This window comes from Salvelinus alpinus, chromosome 18 (assembly GCF_045679555.1).
Source record: "Salvelinus alpinus chromosome 18, SLU_Salpinus.1, whole genome shotgun sequence".
NCBI lineage: Eukaryota > Metazoa > Chordata > Actinopteri > Salmoniformes > Salmonidae > Salvelinus > Salvelinus alpinus.
In genome coordinates this window covers 2,368,035-2,385,532 of record NC_092103.1, presented here as the reverse complement: position 1 = coordinate 2,385,532, position 17,498 = coordinate 2,368,035, and positions in this window count along the sequence as shown.

Genomic DNA, 17,498 nt, shown 5'->3' with positions numbered 1-17,498 from the left:
TCTCATAGTGCATCAAAATGATTTGAACAAGAGCACGCAGGGCAAAACGTAAGTACAGTCATAGCCAAAAGTTTTAAGAATGGCACAAATATTAATTTCCACAAAGTTTGCTGCTTCAGTGTCTTTAGATATTTTTGTCAGATGTTACTATGGAATACTGAAGTATAATTACAAGCATTTCATAAGTGTCAAAGGCTTTTATTGACAATTACATGAGGTTGATGCAGAGTCAATATTTGCAGTGTTGACCCTTCTTTTTCAAGACCTCTGCAATCCGCCCTGGCATGCTGTCAATTAACTTCTGGGCCACATCCTGACTGATGGCAGCCCATTCTTGCAAAATCAATGCTTGGAGTTCATCAGAATTTGTGGGTTTTTGTTTGTCCACCCGCCTCTTGAGGATTGACCACAAGTTCTCAATGGGATTAAGGTCTGGGGAGTTTCCTGGCCATGGACCCAAAATATTGATGTTTTGTTCCCCAAGCCACTTAGTTATCACTTTTGCCTTATGGCAAGGTGCTCCACCATGCTGGAAAAGGAATTGTTCGTCACCAAACTGTTCCTGGATGGTTGGGAGAAGTTGCTCTTGGAGGATGTGTTGGTACCGTTCTTTATTCATGGCTGTGTTCTTAGGCAAAATTGTGAGTGAGCCCACTCCCTTGGCTGAAAAGCAACACCACACATGAATGGTCTCATACTGATGGTAGCGCTCACCTTGTCTTCTCCGGACAAGCTTTTTCCAGATGCCCCAAACAATCGGAAAGGGGATTCATCAGTATTCCAATCCCTGTACCTTTTGCAGAATATCAGTCTGTCCCTGATGTTTTTCCTGGAGAGAAGTGGCTTATTTGCTGACCTTCTTGACACCAGGCCATCCTCCAAAAGTCTTTGCCTCACTGTGCGTGCAGATGCATTCACACCTGCCTGCTGCCATTCCTGAGCAAGCTCTGTACTGGTGGTGCCCCGATCCCGCAGCTGAATCAACTTTAGGAGATGGTCCTTGTGCTTTCTGGACATTCTTGGGCGCCCTGAAGCCTTCTTCACAATAATTGAACCGCTCTCCTTGAAGTTCTTGATGCAGCAATATCCTTCCTATGAAGCCCTTTTTGTGCAAAGCAATGATGACGGCACATGTTTCCTTGCAGGTAACCATGATTTACAGAGGAAGAACAATGATTCCAAGCACCACCCTCCTTTTGAAGCTTCCAGTCTGTTATTTGAACTTATAAGGCATTACAGAGTGATCTCCAGCCAACACTCACACCTGTGTTAACGAGAGAATCACTGACATGATGTCAGCTGGTCCTTTGGTGGCATGGCTGAACTGCAGTGGAAATATTTGGGGGGGATTCAGTTCATTTGAATGGCAAAGAGGGACTTTGCAATTAATTGTAATTCATCTGATCACTCTTCATAACATTCTGGAGTATATGCAAATTGCCATCACACAAACTGAGGCAGCAGACTTTGTGAAAATGTATATTTGTGTCATTCTCAAAACTTTTGGCCACGACTGTACACACTCCCCTACTCCCAGGATGCAGGCATGCATAATAACAAATCAACATGCCATATTAATATATGAACCTGGTGAAATTCACACAGTACTTTAACAAGTGTTACACATGTTATTCACTAAGTCTGCTCCATTTGAAGTAGAAATGGAAAATAAAAGTTATTACATGAAACAAAACATTGAATCACTTTGAAACTACAGGAAATTGGTTGACTTCTATGTTAAATAACTGTAGTCATGGCTGCTTTGGTTGTCAATAGACATGTGGGATTCTAGTCTTTTGACTGTAGAAAAAAATTATCTCTAAAGTTGTCCCAGGTGAGGCTGGCAAGGGAGGAAGGAGCAACTGTGACCGGACAATTCACATGCATGAGCAAAGGAACATGGCTTATGTTGATAAGAGTGACCCACCATGAGCACTGGATGTGAGGGATTTGTTGACCAGACAGTCCTCCTTGTTGGGAGGAAGTTCATCACCTCCCCACAGTGCTGGCACAACATGAAAGGCGCCAATCTTCCTCTGATAACAAGGAAAATAATATAATATATAATGCCATTCAAGGACAGAGATTCCACAGAGCAGCCAAACTAACTGAGTGCCACGTCCACTCCCGCGCCCTTTCTCGACGTCACCGGTCCTGGCAACCCATCTGACGCACACCTGGCAACCATCATTACTCACACCTGGGTCTAGAGGAAAAGCTGGGTTGCTATTTGGGTTTCATGGCTCTGTTCAGGGGGGTCTTCGACCATCCACCAGAGGGCAGAGAGGGAAGGTGAGCGCCTACTTCACCTTTTGTACAGTTGCAGAATCCAGCGGATGGAATGAGCTGGCGTTCCGCACCCTATTCAGAAGAGGATTGCGCAAAGAGGTAACCTTAATCAGGAGCATCGGTACCCACATCGCCTCTCTCCCTCCTCCGTTGATCATTCTGAGTCAGAGCCTGAACCCATGGAGGTGGGGAACACACGTCTCTCCACGGCTGAGTGACGCCGTCGTAGACAGCTGGGGCTCTGTCCATATTGCAGACAGGATGGACACCAGCTTCAACGGTGTCAGGTACGTTCTAACCAGTTTTCAACTTGAGCAGAGAGACAGCCATGTGATGATCCGTCTCCTGGGTAAGGCGTGAGCATTCCATCATCATCACTTGCCGCCAAACCGTTCCTAGTAACGATTTCACTGGCTGGCTGTCTTTCATGTGTTGTTTCTACAGCTCTAGTGGACTCTGGCACTGCAGGGAATTTTATTGATCATCACCTCATACCCGCTCTCCTTTCCTTGTCTTGTTCAAGCACTAGATAGTCAACCACTGGAATAGGGGACAATCACACACATCACAGCACCACTCACCCTCACCGTGAAATCTATACATCAAGAAAGCCTTCCTTTCCTCATCATCAGTGCACCCGTACACAAGATTTCATGTTGACATATCGGCCAGGTAAAAAAAACATCAAAGCCAATGCCCTGTCCCATCTCTACGATTCGGGAGAGGTTCCTGTCTTGAGTGCACCCATAATCCCGCCCTCTCGAGTCATAGCCCCGTAGTCTGGGACGTAGATGTGGACATTCACCAGGGAACTCGCACCTGCCACCTGTCCTCCTGAGCGCACCTACATTCCCACGGGGATAAGGAATTGGCTATTGACCTGGGTGCACACAGCTGTCATCGCTGGACATCCAGGTATCACCCGCACCATTCAGTCCATCTCTGGGGGGGGGGGGGGGGGGTGTACTGTCACGTCACTAGTCTACTAACCACCGGTCCTGGCAACCCAGCTTTACACACACCTGGCAACCAACATTATGCACAGCTGCATCTCATCATCAGTCACACCTGGACTTCATTACTCCCTTCATTACTTACCCTTTATATAGCACTCTTTTGTTATCAGTCATCAGGTAGTATTGTTTATGTTTCTATGTCAGACGCTTCTCTTGTTTTGTATTGCGCCATGTTTGTTATTATTTAACTCACTAAATGTACCTGCTTCCTGACTCCCTGCGTCTCCGTTACACTGAGACATGATGAATTGCCTGGGCTCAGTTTTTAAAAAGTTATCTGATCGGATTTCGGCAATCGGATAGGATTAAATATTAGACTTGGGTTTTTTAAAACTGAAATTTGATTCTGATCCTCCGGATAGGGATGAGGATTTGGTAATCTGACCGTTAACCTCTCTGGGATCGCGGGACGCTTGCGTCCCAACAGCCTGTTAAAATGTAGAGCGCCAGATTTAAAAAAAAAATCTATAAAATCTATAAAATGGCGACATCCAGTGGAACCAGTAGAAACTGCGTGGATAGTGATTAGAATTCTGGTGTGCCCATGATAACCCATTGAACATACAGGAACTTAACAATAAAAAAGTTAGTCCTCAGGGTTTTGACTGCTATATAAGTTCTGTTATACTTACAGATATGATTCAAACAGTTTCAGAAACTTCAGAGTGTTTTCTATCCAAATCTACTAATAATATGCATATCTTCTATTCTGGGGATGAGTAGCACGAAGTTGAAATTGCGCACGCTATTTTTCCCTAAGTGAAAACTCTGCACCCTATCCTCAAGAAGTTCAGGATTAAATGTCATTTTTACATTTTTCAAAACTCAAAGGTAGTGATTAGGATAGTTTAAATGCCGAAAAAAATCTGGATTATCTTGAACCCACTGGAAGGGTGGATTAAGGGTTGATTTAGAAAGGTGAAAGGCACTACAACCAAGAAATGTTAATGTGAGGAGGATTTTAAAAATGTAATTACATCTGTAAACCAAGGGTTCATTATGTTAAATTGACCCTGTATAGGTATCTGGTCAGTGTAATGTTACTTTCATTCAAGTACTTTACTCATCTTTGTTTCCCATGACAGTGTGGAAATAGTACCACAACCTGTCCAGTAGGTGGCAAGGTGTAGGCCTGTTCAAAGCACTGAAAATACGGATTCTGTGATCTTGATTTTGTGGTATGTGTATCAGAATGATCCTATCCGATGATAAAAAAAATATTTAAAAAACTCAAAAACAGACAGATCGATCTGATCCTGGCCCTGATGATTGCATTGGTATGCATGTAAAGCCTCTCTGTTGATCTTGTTGCAGCAAAACTAGGTCCTTCGATGTAAACATTCACTCAAATTACCTGGAATTAACTTTAACTCTCTCTGACACTTCAAATAGTCTACGTGTTGAGTAAATACCATACATGTACAGTAAGGGAGCTGAAAATTACACAACTGTTACCCGGAGGACAATGGGGGAGGTTCGTGCATTACACACTGCAATGGATAGGCTATCTCAATCATGAGCACTGGCCTGCCCTGCTCTTGTGCTGCCTAACCAATTGCTGTGCTGTGTGCTGTGTGCACTTCAGGAGGCGAGTTAAAGGCTTCTGTCACGACTTCCGCCGAAGTCGGTTCTTGTCCTTGTTCAGGCGGCGCTAGGCGGTCTATGTCACTTTTCATTTTCCATTGGTTTTGTCTTTGTTTCCCACACACCTGGTTTTCATTTCCCAATTACTGGTCATGTATTTAACCCTCTGTTTCCCCCATGTCTTTGTGTGTGATTGTTTATTGTTCAGGTCGGTACGTTTCCGGCTGTTTTTGTCCGGGTGCTGTTTTCACCCGTGTTTTGTGGCAACCGTTATTGTTCGCACATTAGTACTGTTACTTGTGCTATTTTCTTGAGTAAAGTGCATTGTTCACTCATCTCTACGCTCCTGTTCCTGACTTCTTGCACCAGCTACACCCAATGCCTGACAGCTTCTTCCAAAAATAATTGTTTATTTATCCAAAAAATGCAATATCTGTGCGCGCGGACTAGGCCTACTGATGTACTGTTCAGTTCAAAAGGGAGAATGCAAAGATGAGAAGGAGAACCGGAGGTAAGCTTACGAATGATATAATTTATTTTAATCAAAACAATATGTTTCATTGCTTATAATGAAGCTATTTATCAGAGTTATTGACCTCACAATAAGCCATATTTGAGTAATTTACATTACTTACATTACTATGGAAGCGGCAGCTGCGGAGATGGACAGTATATTGGTGCTGAAAGTATGCTAATTCGAGGCCAAATTCATTTAAACAGTCTTCATTTTAATTTGACTTTAGGCTACTATCAACGAGGGCTTTGTGTTGGAGCATATTTCTTCGTATTCAATAAATAAGAGGTATGCCATTTTGACAGAAAAAAATAGTCTACTATCCATAGATTTTGTCAGCCAATTCCTTCAGTCATCATGCACTTCTTAATTAACTATCTGTGTCAGTGAAGGGCTTGATGTGTGAAGTTAAAACCAGGGCTCAAATGAGGGGGTATGTGAGGTTATACATATTCAGAATGTATTTAGACCCCTTGACTTTTTCCATATTTTGTTAAGTGACAGCTTTATTCTAAAATGCATTAAATTAATTTACTCATCATAAATAACGATTTATTGTGGAACTAGGATTCCTTGGAGTGCATTCTGATGAAGATGATCAAAGGTAAGGGAATATTTATGATGTAATTTCGTATTTCTGTTGACTCCAACATGGCGGAGAAATGTTGTTAAATCTGAGCGCCGTCTCAGATTATTGCATGGTGTGCTTTTTACGTAAAGTTCTTTTGAAATCTGACACAGCGGTTGCATTAAGAACAAGTGTATCTTTAATTATATGTAAAACATGTATCTTTCATCAAAGCAATTTCTCGTTAAAGGTTAGTGATTAACTTTATCTCTATTTCTGCTTTTTGTGACTACTATCTTTTGCTGTGTTTTTCTGTGGCTATGTACTGAGCTAACATAATCGTTTGGTGTGCTTTCCCCGTAAATCCTTTTTGAAATCAGACACGTTGGCTGGATTCACAACATGTGTAGCTTTAAATTGGTGTCTTTCATGTTTGATTTCATGAATGATTGATTTTTATAGTAATATATTTGAATTTGGCGCTTTACATTTCTTCTGGCTTTTGGCCAAGTGGGACGCTACCGTCCCACATATCCGAGAGAGGTTAACTTCTCTGCGCTACGGATCCCTTTTACGGGATCATTTTCCTAAACAACCGCTGAATTGCAGGGCGCAAAATATTACAAAAAATATTTACAAATCATGCAATCACAAGTGAAATATACCAAAACACAGCTTAGCTTGTTGTTAATCCACCTATCGTGTCAGATTTTGAAAATATGCTTTACAGAGAAAGAAATCCATGCTTTTGTGAGTGTATCAATCAATGCTAGAACAGCTAGCCCCAAATTAGCATGGTCACGAAAGTCAGAAAAGCAATAAAATGAATTGCTTACCTTTGATAATCTTCGGATGTTTGCACTCACGAGACTCCCAGTTATACAATAAATGTTCTTTTAGTTCGATAAATATTACTTTTATAACAAAAAAACGCCATTTGGGTTTTGGAAGCCAGAAGAAAATTCCCAAACGAATCAGATTCAAAAATATTACAAAAAATATTAATAATCATGCAATCACAAGTGAAATATACCAAAACACAGCTTAGCTTGTTGTTAATCCACCTATCGTGTCAGATTTTGAAAATATGCTTTACAGAGAAAGAAATCCAAGCTTTTGTGAGTGTATCAATCAATGCTAGAACAGTTAGCCTTATATTAGCTTGGTTAGCTTGGTCACGAAAGTCAGAAAAGCAATAAAATGAATCGCTTACCTTTGATAATCTTGGGATGTTTGCACTCACGAGACTCCCAGTTACACAACAAATGTTATTTTTGTTCGATAAATATTACTTTTATAACAAAAAAACGCCATTTGGGTTGCACGTTATGTTCAGAAAACCAAAGCCTCGTTCCGTTCGACGAAAATTCCAAAAAGTATCCGTAATGGTCGTAGTAACATGTCAAATGTTTTTTATAATCAATCCTCAGGTTGTTTTTAACAAACATAATCAATAATATTTCAACCGGACAGTAACCTATTCAATAAGAGAGAAAAGGAAAATGGAGAGCTACCCTCTCGCGCGCAGGAACTAATTTTACATTTACATTTAAGTCATTTAGCAGACGCTATTATCCAGAGCGACATACAAATTGGAAAGTTCATACATATTCATCCTGGTCCCCCCGTGAGGAATGAACCTACAACCCTGGCGTTGCAAGCGCCATGCTCTACCAACTGAGCCACACGGAACTAATCCGAGGACACCTGACTACTTTTGAAAAATGTCGCTCATTTTTCAAAATAAAGGCCTGAAACTATGTCTAAAGCTTGGTCACAGCCCGAGGAAGCCATTGGAAAAGGAATCTGGTTGATACCCCTTGAAATGGAAGAAAGACGTGCCAGGAAACACAGATAAAAAAAATAAAAAATCTCTTCCGGGTTAGATTTTCTCAGGTTTTCGCCTGCAGAATCAGTTTTGTTATACTCACAGACAATATTTTGACAGTTTTGGAAACTTTGGAGTGTTTTCTATCCTAATCTGTAAATTATATGCATATTCTACGATCTGGACCTGAGAAATAGTCAGTTTACCTTGGGAACGTTATTAATCTACCCATCGTGTCCGATTAAAAAAAAAATGTTTTACAGCGAAAACACAACATATATTTATGTTAGATCACCGCCAAGTCCAAAAAAACACAGCCATTTTCCCCAGCCAAAGATAGGAGTCACAAAAAGCAGAAATAGAGATAAAATGTATCACTAACCTTTGAGGATCTTCATCAGATGACACTCATAGGACATCATGTTACACAATACATGTATGTTTTGTTGATAATGTGCATATTTATATCCCAAAATCTCAGTTTACATTGGCGCCATGTTCAGAAATGCCTCCAAAATATCAGGAGAAATTGCCACAGACACATCAAATAACAGGAAATACTCATCATAAACTGTGATGAAGATACATGTTTGACTTAGAATTAAAGATACACTTGTTCTTAATATAACCGCTGTGTCAGATTTCAAAAAAACTTTACGGAAAAAGCACACCATGCAATAATCTGAGACGGTGCTCAGATATACACAACATTTCTCCGCCATGTTGGAGTCAACAGAAATATGAAATTACATCATAAATATTCCCTTACCTTTGATCATCTTCATCAGAATGCACTCCCAGGAATCCTAGTTCCACAATAAATTGTTGTTTTGTTCGATAATGTCAAATATTCATGTCCAAACGCTGGCGTCGGTCCAGGCGAACTCGGACGAAAACTTCAAAAAGTTATATTACAGGTCGAATAAACTTGTCAAACTAAGTAGAGAATCAATCTTCAGGATGTTGTTATCATAGATATCCAATAAAGTTCCAACCGGAGCATTCCTTCGTGTCTACAGAAGTAATGTAACGCAAGGCGATATCTGCCAGACCACTGACTCAAACAGCTGCCATCCGGCCCCACATCACAGCAGAGGCTTCATTCAACGTTCTACAGACTGTTGACATCTAGTGGAAGGCGTAGGAAGTGCGAACAGATCCATATCTTACTGGGATGTGAATAGGCGATGAGTTGAAAATCAACCAGCCTCAGAATTTCCACTTCCTGTTTGGAAGTTTTCCTGCCATATGAGTTCTGTTATACTCACAGACATCATTCAAACAGTTTTAGAAACTTCAGAGTGTTTTCTATGCAATAGTAATAATAATATGCATATATTAGCATCTGGGACAGAGTAGGAGGCAGTTCACTATGGGCACGCTATTCATCCAAAGTAAAAATGCTGCCCCCTATCCCTAAAAAGTTAATTTTATCTCTATTTATGCTTTTTGTGACTCCTCTCCTTGGCTGGAAAAATGGCTGTGTTTTTCTGTGGCTATGTACTGACCTAACATAATCGTTTGGTGTGCTTTCGTTGTAAAGCCTTTTTGAAATCTGACACGTTGGCTGGATTCACAACAAGTGTAGCTTTAATTTGGTGTATTGCATGTGTGATTTCATGAAAGTTACATTTTTATAGTAATTTATTTGAATTTGGCGCTCTGCATTTTTGCTAGCGTCCCACATATCCCAGAGAGGTTAATTAAGGTCCCGGAACGCCCGGTCAGAGGCCGTGGACCATGTGAACGGAACCTTGGTAGAGGTGAGGGCAGTCAGGGGGGAGGCCAGGGTGCTGTAAACCCGGATAAAGCGGTGATAAAAGTTGGCGAACCCCAGGAAGCAGGCTGAGGCCAATCCACCACCGTTTTCACCTTCTCTGGATCCATCTTGACGCTCCCAGCAGAGATGATGTAGCCCAGAAAGGGAATGGTGGAGCGATGGAACTAATTTTTCCACCTTAACGAAAAACTGGTTCTCCAGAAGGCGCTGGAGAACCTGCCGGAAATGGAGCACGGGTTCTTGGGGGGAGCGGGAGAAGACAAGGATGTCATCAATGTAGATGAAGACGAACAGGTTCAGCATGTCAAGGAGAACGTCATTCACCAGAGGCTGGAACACGGCAGGGCTGTTGGTGAGGCCAAAGGGCATCACCAGATATGCGTAGTGTTCACTGGCCGTGTTGAAGGCAGTCTTCCACTCGTCTCCCTCTCGTATCCGCACCAGGTGGTAGGCATTTCATAGATCCAGCTTGGAGAACACAGTGGCCCCATGGAGCGGAAATTAGAGGTAGCGGATAACGATTCTTTACAGTGATGTCATTAGGTCCCCGGAAGTCAATGCACAGGCGCATGGTCTTGTTCTTCTTCTCCACGTAGAAGAACCCTGTGCCAGTGAGAGAGGAAGAGGGACGGAAAAATCCAGTAGCTAGGGAGTCCCCAATGGAGTCCTCCATAGCCTTGGTTTCAGGTCCCGACAGCGAGTAAAGACGCAACAGTGTAACAGTTATACACCCAAAATGGTTCTTCAGTAGATTATTAAGAAAGGCTCAGCATTTGCAAAAAAAATGGCCTTTTTGCCTTTATACAGATTTCAGACAAATTGAAAATGAAATTTTGTTTAAAGTATCGCCCTTTCTTAAACAAATCATACAAAGCTGGTTACAATTTCAATTTTATCCTCCAGAAAAGAGAACAATTATTACCACAAATGTTATGGTTGAACTCAAATATACTGATTAATAAAGCTTTTTTTTTTACGGAAGAAAATGTAAATTTTTTAAATTATATTTATCAATTATTTTATGAATATAAACAGTGCAGCTATCGAAAATATATGGGAATGTCTGCTCAATCCAAACCAACTGATTGCAGCATTACCACAAAATGGAGGAGGCAAGTGGAAAAGGGAGAAGGTGACCTTCTTTCCCTGCAATATATTTAAGATACAAATTGGCTTAAAGGAATTGGTAAAAATAGAAAAATATACCAGTTTCATTTGAGGACAAAAATGTTGACAGCTGCGCCATACAGGTTGCAAAATAAATGGTAGGAGATTTTTGATGTACTGATTCCATGGCAAATGGTTTATGAACTGGTACAAAAAACACTTGATTCATCACTTCGAGTTTTTCAATTTCAATTATACAAAATTCTTTCCACCAACAGAAAGCTGTATATATGGGGCGTACAACAATCACAGCTCTGTAGATTTTTCTGCGAAGAGACAGAATCACTAGACCATTTATTCTGGTATTGTATGGTATTGTTTCTGGTCACAGGTTCAGGAATGGTAAAAAAAATCACAACGTTCACTTAAAATGTACCTTGCAAATAGCAGTGTTGGGCGATTTGGAAAGCCATAGACAGTCAATAAATAACATAATAATACTTGTAGTAAAGGTTTTCATCTTTAGCTCACAATCTGTGGATACTATACGATTAGAAAGGTTCAAAATGTATGTAAAACATCACAGCACAATTGAAAAATATATGTCACATGGAAACCAAATATGAGGGTGGTCTATGGTGATAGGTGGTATGGGCTGAGAGTGGGTGAGGGGTGGGATTAAAGAGCTTACAGTGGGGCAAAAAAGTATTTAGTCAGCCACCAATTGTGCAAGTTCTCCCACTTAAAAAGATGAGAGGCCTGTAATTTTCATCATAGCTACACTTCAACTATGACAGACAAAATGAGAAGAAAAAAATCCAGAAAATCACATTGTAGAATTTTTTATGAATTTATTTGCAAATTATGGTGGAAAATAAGTATTTGGTCAATAACAAAAGTTTATCTCAATACTTTGTTATATACCCTTTGTTGGCAATGACAGAGGTCAAACGTTTTCTGTAAGTCTTCACAAGGTTTTCACACACGGTTGCTGGTATTTTTGCCCATTCCTCCATGCAGATCTCCTCTAGAGCAGTGATGTTTTGGGGCTGTTGCTGGGCAACACGGACTTTCAACTACCACCAAAGATTTTCTATGGGGTAGAGATCTGGAGACTGGCTAGGCCACTCCAGGACCTTGAAATGCTTCTTACGAAGCCACTCCTTCGTTGCCCGGGCGGTGTGTTTGGGATGAAAAGACTGAAAGCTGAAAGACCCAGCCACGTTTCATCTTCAATGCCCTTGCTGATGGAAGGAGGTTTTCACTCAAAATCTCACGATACATCGCCCCATTCATTCTTTCCTTTACACGGATCAGTCGTCCTGGTCCCTTTGCAGAAAAACAGCCCCAAAGCATGATGTTTCCACCCCCATGCTTCACAGTAGGTTTGGTGTTCTTTGGATGCAACTCAGCATTCTTTGTCCTCCAAACACGACGAGTTGAGTTTTTACCAAAAAGTTATATTTTGGTTTCATCTGACCATATGACATTCTCCCAATCTTCTTCTGGATCATCCAAATGCTCTCTAGCAAACTTCAGACGGGCCTGGACATGTACTGGCTTAAGCAGGGGGACACATCTGGCACTGCAGGATTTGAGTCCCTGGCGGCGTAGTCTGTTACTGATGGTAGGCTTTGTTACTTTAGTCCCAGCTCTCTGCAGGTCATTCACTAGGTCCCCCCGTGTGGTTTTGGGGTGAGATCTTGCGTGGAGCCCCAGATCGAGGGAGATTATCAGTGGTCTTGTATGTCTTCCATTTCCTAATAATTGCTCCCACAGTTGATTTCTTCAAACCAAGCTGCTTACCTATTGCAGATTCAGTCTTCCCAGCCTGGTGCAGGTCTACAATTTTGTTTCTGGTGTCCTTTGACAGCTCGTTGGTCTTGGCCATAGTGGAGTTTGGAGTGTGACTGTTTGAGGTTGTGGACAGGTGTCTTTTATACTGATAACAAGTTCAAACAGGTGCCATTAATACAGGTAACGAGTGGAGGACAGAGGAGCCTCTTAAAGAAGAAGTTACAGGTCTGTGAGAGCCAGAAATCTAATGTTTGTAGGTGACCAAATACTTATTTTCCACCATAATTTGCAAATAAATTCATTAAAAATCCTACAATGTGATTTTCTGGATTTTTTTTTCTAATTTTGTCTGTCATAGTTGAAGTGTACCTATGATGACAATTACAGGCCTCTCTCATTTTAAGTGGGAGAACTTGCACAATTGGTGGCTGACTAAATACTTTTTTGCCCCACTGTATGTTTTGTTAATGTATTATTGTTATGAGATTGCTTTATATAAAAGTACCATGCATGTAAAATGTGTATGCAAAATGTATGTACAGTATCAGTCATTCAAGGGTTTTACTATTTTCTACAATGTAGAATAGTGAAGACATCAAAACTATGAAATAACACATATGGAATCATGTAGTAACCAAAGTGTTAAACAAATCAAAATGTTTTATATACCCGACCTCAACTCTATTTAAGATGGTTTGGGATGAGTTGGACTGCAGAGTCCAGCATATGTGGGAACTCCTTCAAGACTGTTGGAAAATCATTCCAGGTGAAGCTGGTTGAGAGAATGCCAAGAGTGTGGAAAGCTGTCATCAAGGAAAAGGGTTTGAAGAATTTCAAATATATTTTGATTTGTTTAACACTTGAATGACTGGTACTGTACATACATTTTACATACATAGTACGTTTATATAAAGCAATCTCATTCCATACTTGTTATTTCATAGTTTTAATGTCTTCACTATTATTCTACCATGTAGAAATAGTAAAAATAAAGAAAACCCCTGGAATGAGTAGGTGTCCAAACTTTTGACTGGTACTGTATCTGATAGTAGAGTAGTGGCTTGAGGGAACACAATTAATGTGTTGAGAAAAGAGTTATGAAATGTAATGTCCTGTAATATTTGAAATTGTATATACAGTAACTGCCTTAATGTTGCTGGACCCCAGGAAGAGTAGCTGCTGCAAATACAAATACAACGACTGAGCTGCGAAGTGGTAGGCCACACAAGCTCACAGAACGAGACCGGTGAAGTGCGCAGCGCGTAAAAATCATCTGTCCTAGGTTGCAACACTCACTACCGAGTTCCAAACTGCCTCTGGAAGCAACGTCAGCACAAGAACTGTTAGTCGGGAGCTTAATGAAATGGGTTTCCATGGCCAAGCAGCCACACACAAGCCTAAGATCACCATGCGCAATGCCAAGCGTCGACTGAAGTGGTGTAAAGCTCGCCACCATTGGACTGTGAAGCAATGGAAATGCGTTCTCTGTAGTGATGAATCATGCTTCACCATCTGGTAGTCCGACGGACTAATCTTGGTTTGGCAGATGCCAGTAGAACGCTACCTGCCCCAATGCATAGTGCCAACTGTAAAGTTTGGTGGACGAGGAATAATGGTCTGGGGCTGTTTTTCATGGTTCAGGCTAGGCCCCTTAGTTCCAGTGAAGGGAGATCTTAACGCTACAGCATAGAATGATATTCTAGACTATTCTGTGCTTCCAACTTGGTGGCAAAAGTTTGGGTAAGGCCCTTTCCTGTTGAAGGATGACAATGCCTCAGTACACAAAGCGAGGTCCATACAGAAGTGGTTTGTCAAGATCAGTGTGAAAGAACTTAACTGGCCTGCACAGAGACCTGACCTCAACTCCATTGAACACCTTTGGGATGAATTGTAACGCCGACTGCGAGTCAGGCCTAATCGCCCAACATCACTTTCCGACCTCACTAATGTTCTTGTGGCTCCTGCTTTATTTAACTAGGCAAGTCAGTTAAGAACAAATTCTTATTTACAATGACTGCCTACACCGGGCAAACCCGGACAACGCTGGGCCAATTGTGAGTGTGAGTGAGTGTCAACTGTTATTAAGTTGTGAGGAAGACTATTATCCCAGTCACTGGGAAAAAACATTTTGCAACAGACCAACGTTTTGCAACATAATATGACTAATTAAGGTTTTGTCTAGATGGCATACAGCTTTTGTCAAAAATTTACTTTTCGTAACAAATTAGGAGAACGTACGCAGCAGGTTAGGATAATTAACGTAGCTGGTTAGGATAATTAAGTTAAGGTTCGAGGTAGGGTTATTTAAAATGCAAAACAAAAGCTGTATCCTTTCTAGACATGACCACTAATGAATACACCCTAGGTGAGGTGTAGAAGATGTGGCTTTTCAATTGACCAATACATAGTGTAGCCTATGTTTTATGATGATGCAAACTAGATGCTCAATTTCAAATATAGAAACTATAGCATTGAATTGCTGTCTGAAAAAAAACGTTTTTATAATAGAAGCACTATTTCAACTTATATGTTAAAACTATCTAAACTGAACATTTAATTTGCGGGGGAGATTGTGACAGCCGGTTAAATGGCGTCCCTTGAGAAGGCAAGAACAAGATGTCTGTCAGGAGAAGTGCAGTATTATTATAAGGAGGAATGGAGGGAAAAAGAGAGGTAGACGAGGTCTAAGATAGAGAGGGAGGAAGAGGGTGAGCTTGAGTGGCGGGGAAAAGGGAGATGGTTTGTTAATAAAGAAGACTGGTAGAAAGTGTAAGCAGAGTGAGCTCAAGACAGGAGGAGAAATGGAAGTGAATGAGTGTGAACTATCTGAGGTGGTAGGTGTGGTGAAGTTCTCGGAGCCCGAGGCTTGCACCGAGGGTTAGGATAAAGATGAGTCTGTGAGAGTAGGAGTTTAGTTTTTGGAAAAAGTGGACCGTTGCCTTTTGGCTGATCCATTTGTGGTTTCAGGGTGAGTGAAAACAGAGTTGGGCGCTGTGGAATCGGTGAGAGTAACCAGAAGTGGTTTTGTGATAATTGTTTGTGTTTCTGCTGGTTCGAGAGAGTTAGAGAGAGTCCGCGTTAAACGAATGGGGGCAAGAGATGTGAATTGTTTTGCTCGCAAGAAAAGGGCGCCATATTTACCATCGAGAACCACTTTAGAAACAAGCATTTTAATTCATACTTTTAAGTGATATCCTTTGGGTCCACATTGTACATTTTGTTGTATATGTCTGTTACCCAAAATAAATTCAATTCAAAGGAGTGATTACTGGGGTAGTGGTAAATGTGAAAGCTGACCAACTGTAGGGGAAGATTCCCGGTGTTTGTGATGCTCGTCGTATAGTGCGATGCAGTCAGGGTGGCGTGAGTGGTGAAACAGAAGAGTTGTTGTCTGTTCTTTTGCGTTTCGATGTTGAAGCTTTGCCCGACAATGTGATGTTAGGATATATAAGTTATCCTGCACAAGCTTTTGTGCCGAATATATTACGTTTATACAGGTGTCAAGCTTTTGGGCATGTGGCAGCAGTGTGTAGGAGGGAGGTTCCTAGGTGTGAGATGTGTGCAGAAGGGCATGAGACAAAGGAATGTGTAGCATTGGGGAAAGTAGTGGTGGATGTTAATTGTAGGGGTGCCCATGGGGCTGGGGATCAGAAATGTCTCATGCGAGAGAGGCAGGTTGAGGTTTCCAGGGTTATAGTAGTGCAGAGGTTGTCATATGCCAGTGGCGTGCCGTGGGCCTGGGGCCTGGGCCTTCAGTGAGGTCCTACACAGTCCCACCCGAATTAATCCAGCTCTTATTACCATCATTATGATGCCATGGCTCTAGACACTATACATTTAGACAGAAACGCAGTATAACCAGGCGTTGCGTCACCTTGAAATTGACAAAAATTGACATTTTTGGGTAAACAGTGTTTACTCAAAAACATGACACAATCAATGAGTCTTTTCAATATTTCCCTATTTTTCTTCACCTTTTCATTGTGCAGCTCCGTTGTCCTGCGCGCTTGTTCGTTGAGCTGTAGATCCACTCGGGTGTCCCCAAAAGTTTTCAAAAGCACCATTGCTTGTAAGTGCCCAGCCGTACTTTGGTGTCTCGTTGCTGCCTTGGTTAGACAACTCAAGTTTGCAAAGCCAGTGTGGCTCCAAACACCAAATCGATCACTTGCAAGTAATAGGCATTCCCAGCAGTACAGTTTGCAGTGCTTCTCGGAGCCTGTGAGCCATTGATAGCGCTCGTAGTTGGAACTTTGAAAGTGGCGAGCGAACGAACCCCTTTCCCGCCTGTGACAGGCTTTGTAGCGTCGGCGTCGGGCGACCTCTCCTTACAATGTCTAACTTTTCTTGAAAAGTTCGTCTTGAGAATGGCGTTATAATTATATCCTCGACCAAATCGATATCTTCTCCTCCTTCCGCCATTGTGAGTTGAAAAAAACAGCTTAGTAGTACGCGAATTAATTCGTTTATCAAATTCAGTTTCCTAGATCTGCATAGACCTGCCCATAGGACCTGCCTCTCAATATTGGTAATCCAATCAAAAGACGTGCACACACTACGCCTGCTAGCTGGCTCCTGTGTAACACTGGAGCCAGCCAGCAGGCGTACAATAGCCAACTCTAAAGCTGATTGGTTGACACTAAATTTTCATTTCCATTCACTTTAAGCTACAAGCGCCCGCACTGTTGATTCTGAAGGCCTGAGGGCAGATTTTAGACCCCTGGCAACACATGATGGCTGAATATGATTGGATAAAAGATCTAACATAAAGACCAGCCCTCCAAATCTCAACCTGGGGCTGGAAGCAGTGCAACCAAGAGGAAAGCTATGAAATGAAGAGTATAACTCTTACTCTGGGGAATAATTTAATACATATTTGTGGGAAAATATATTTAAAAAAAAATTATATTCTGATGATGTTTAGGCCAGCAGAGAAGGCCTTGCTGGCCCTGACGGCCCACCACTGTCATATGCTGAGGCAGTGAAGAAAGTAGTAGTAGGTGTGAGTAGTAGATCTG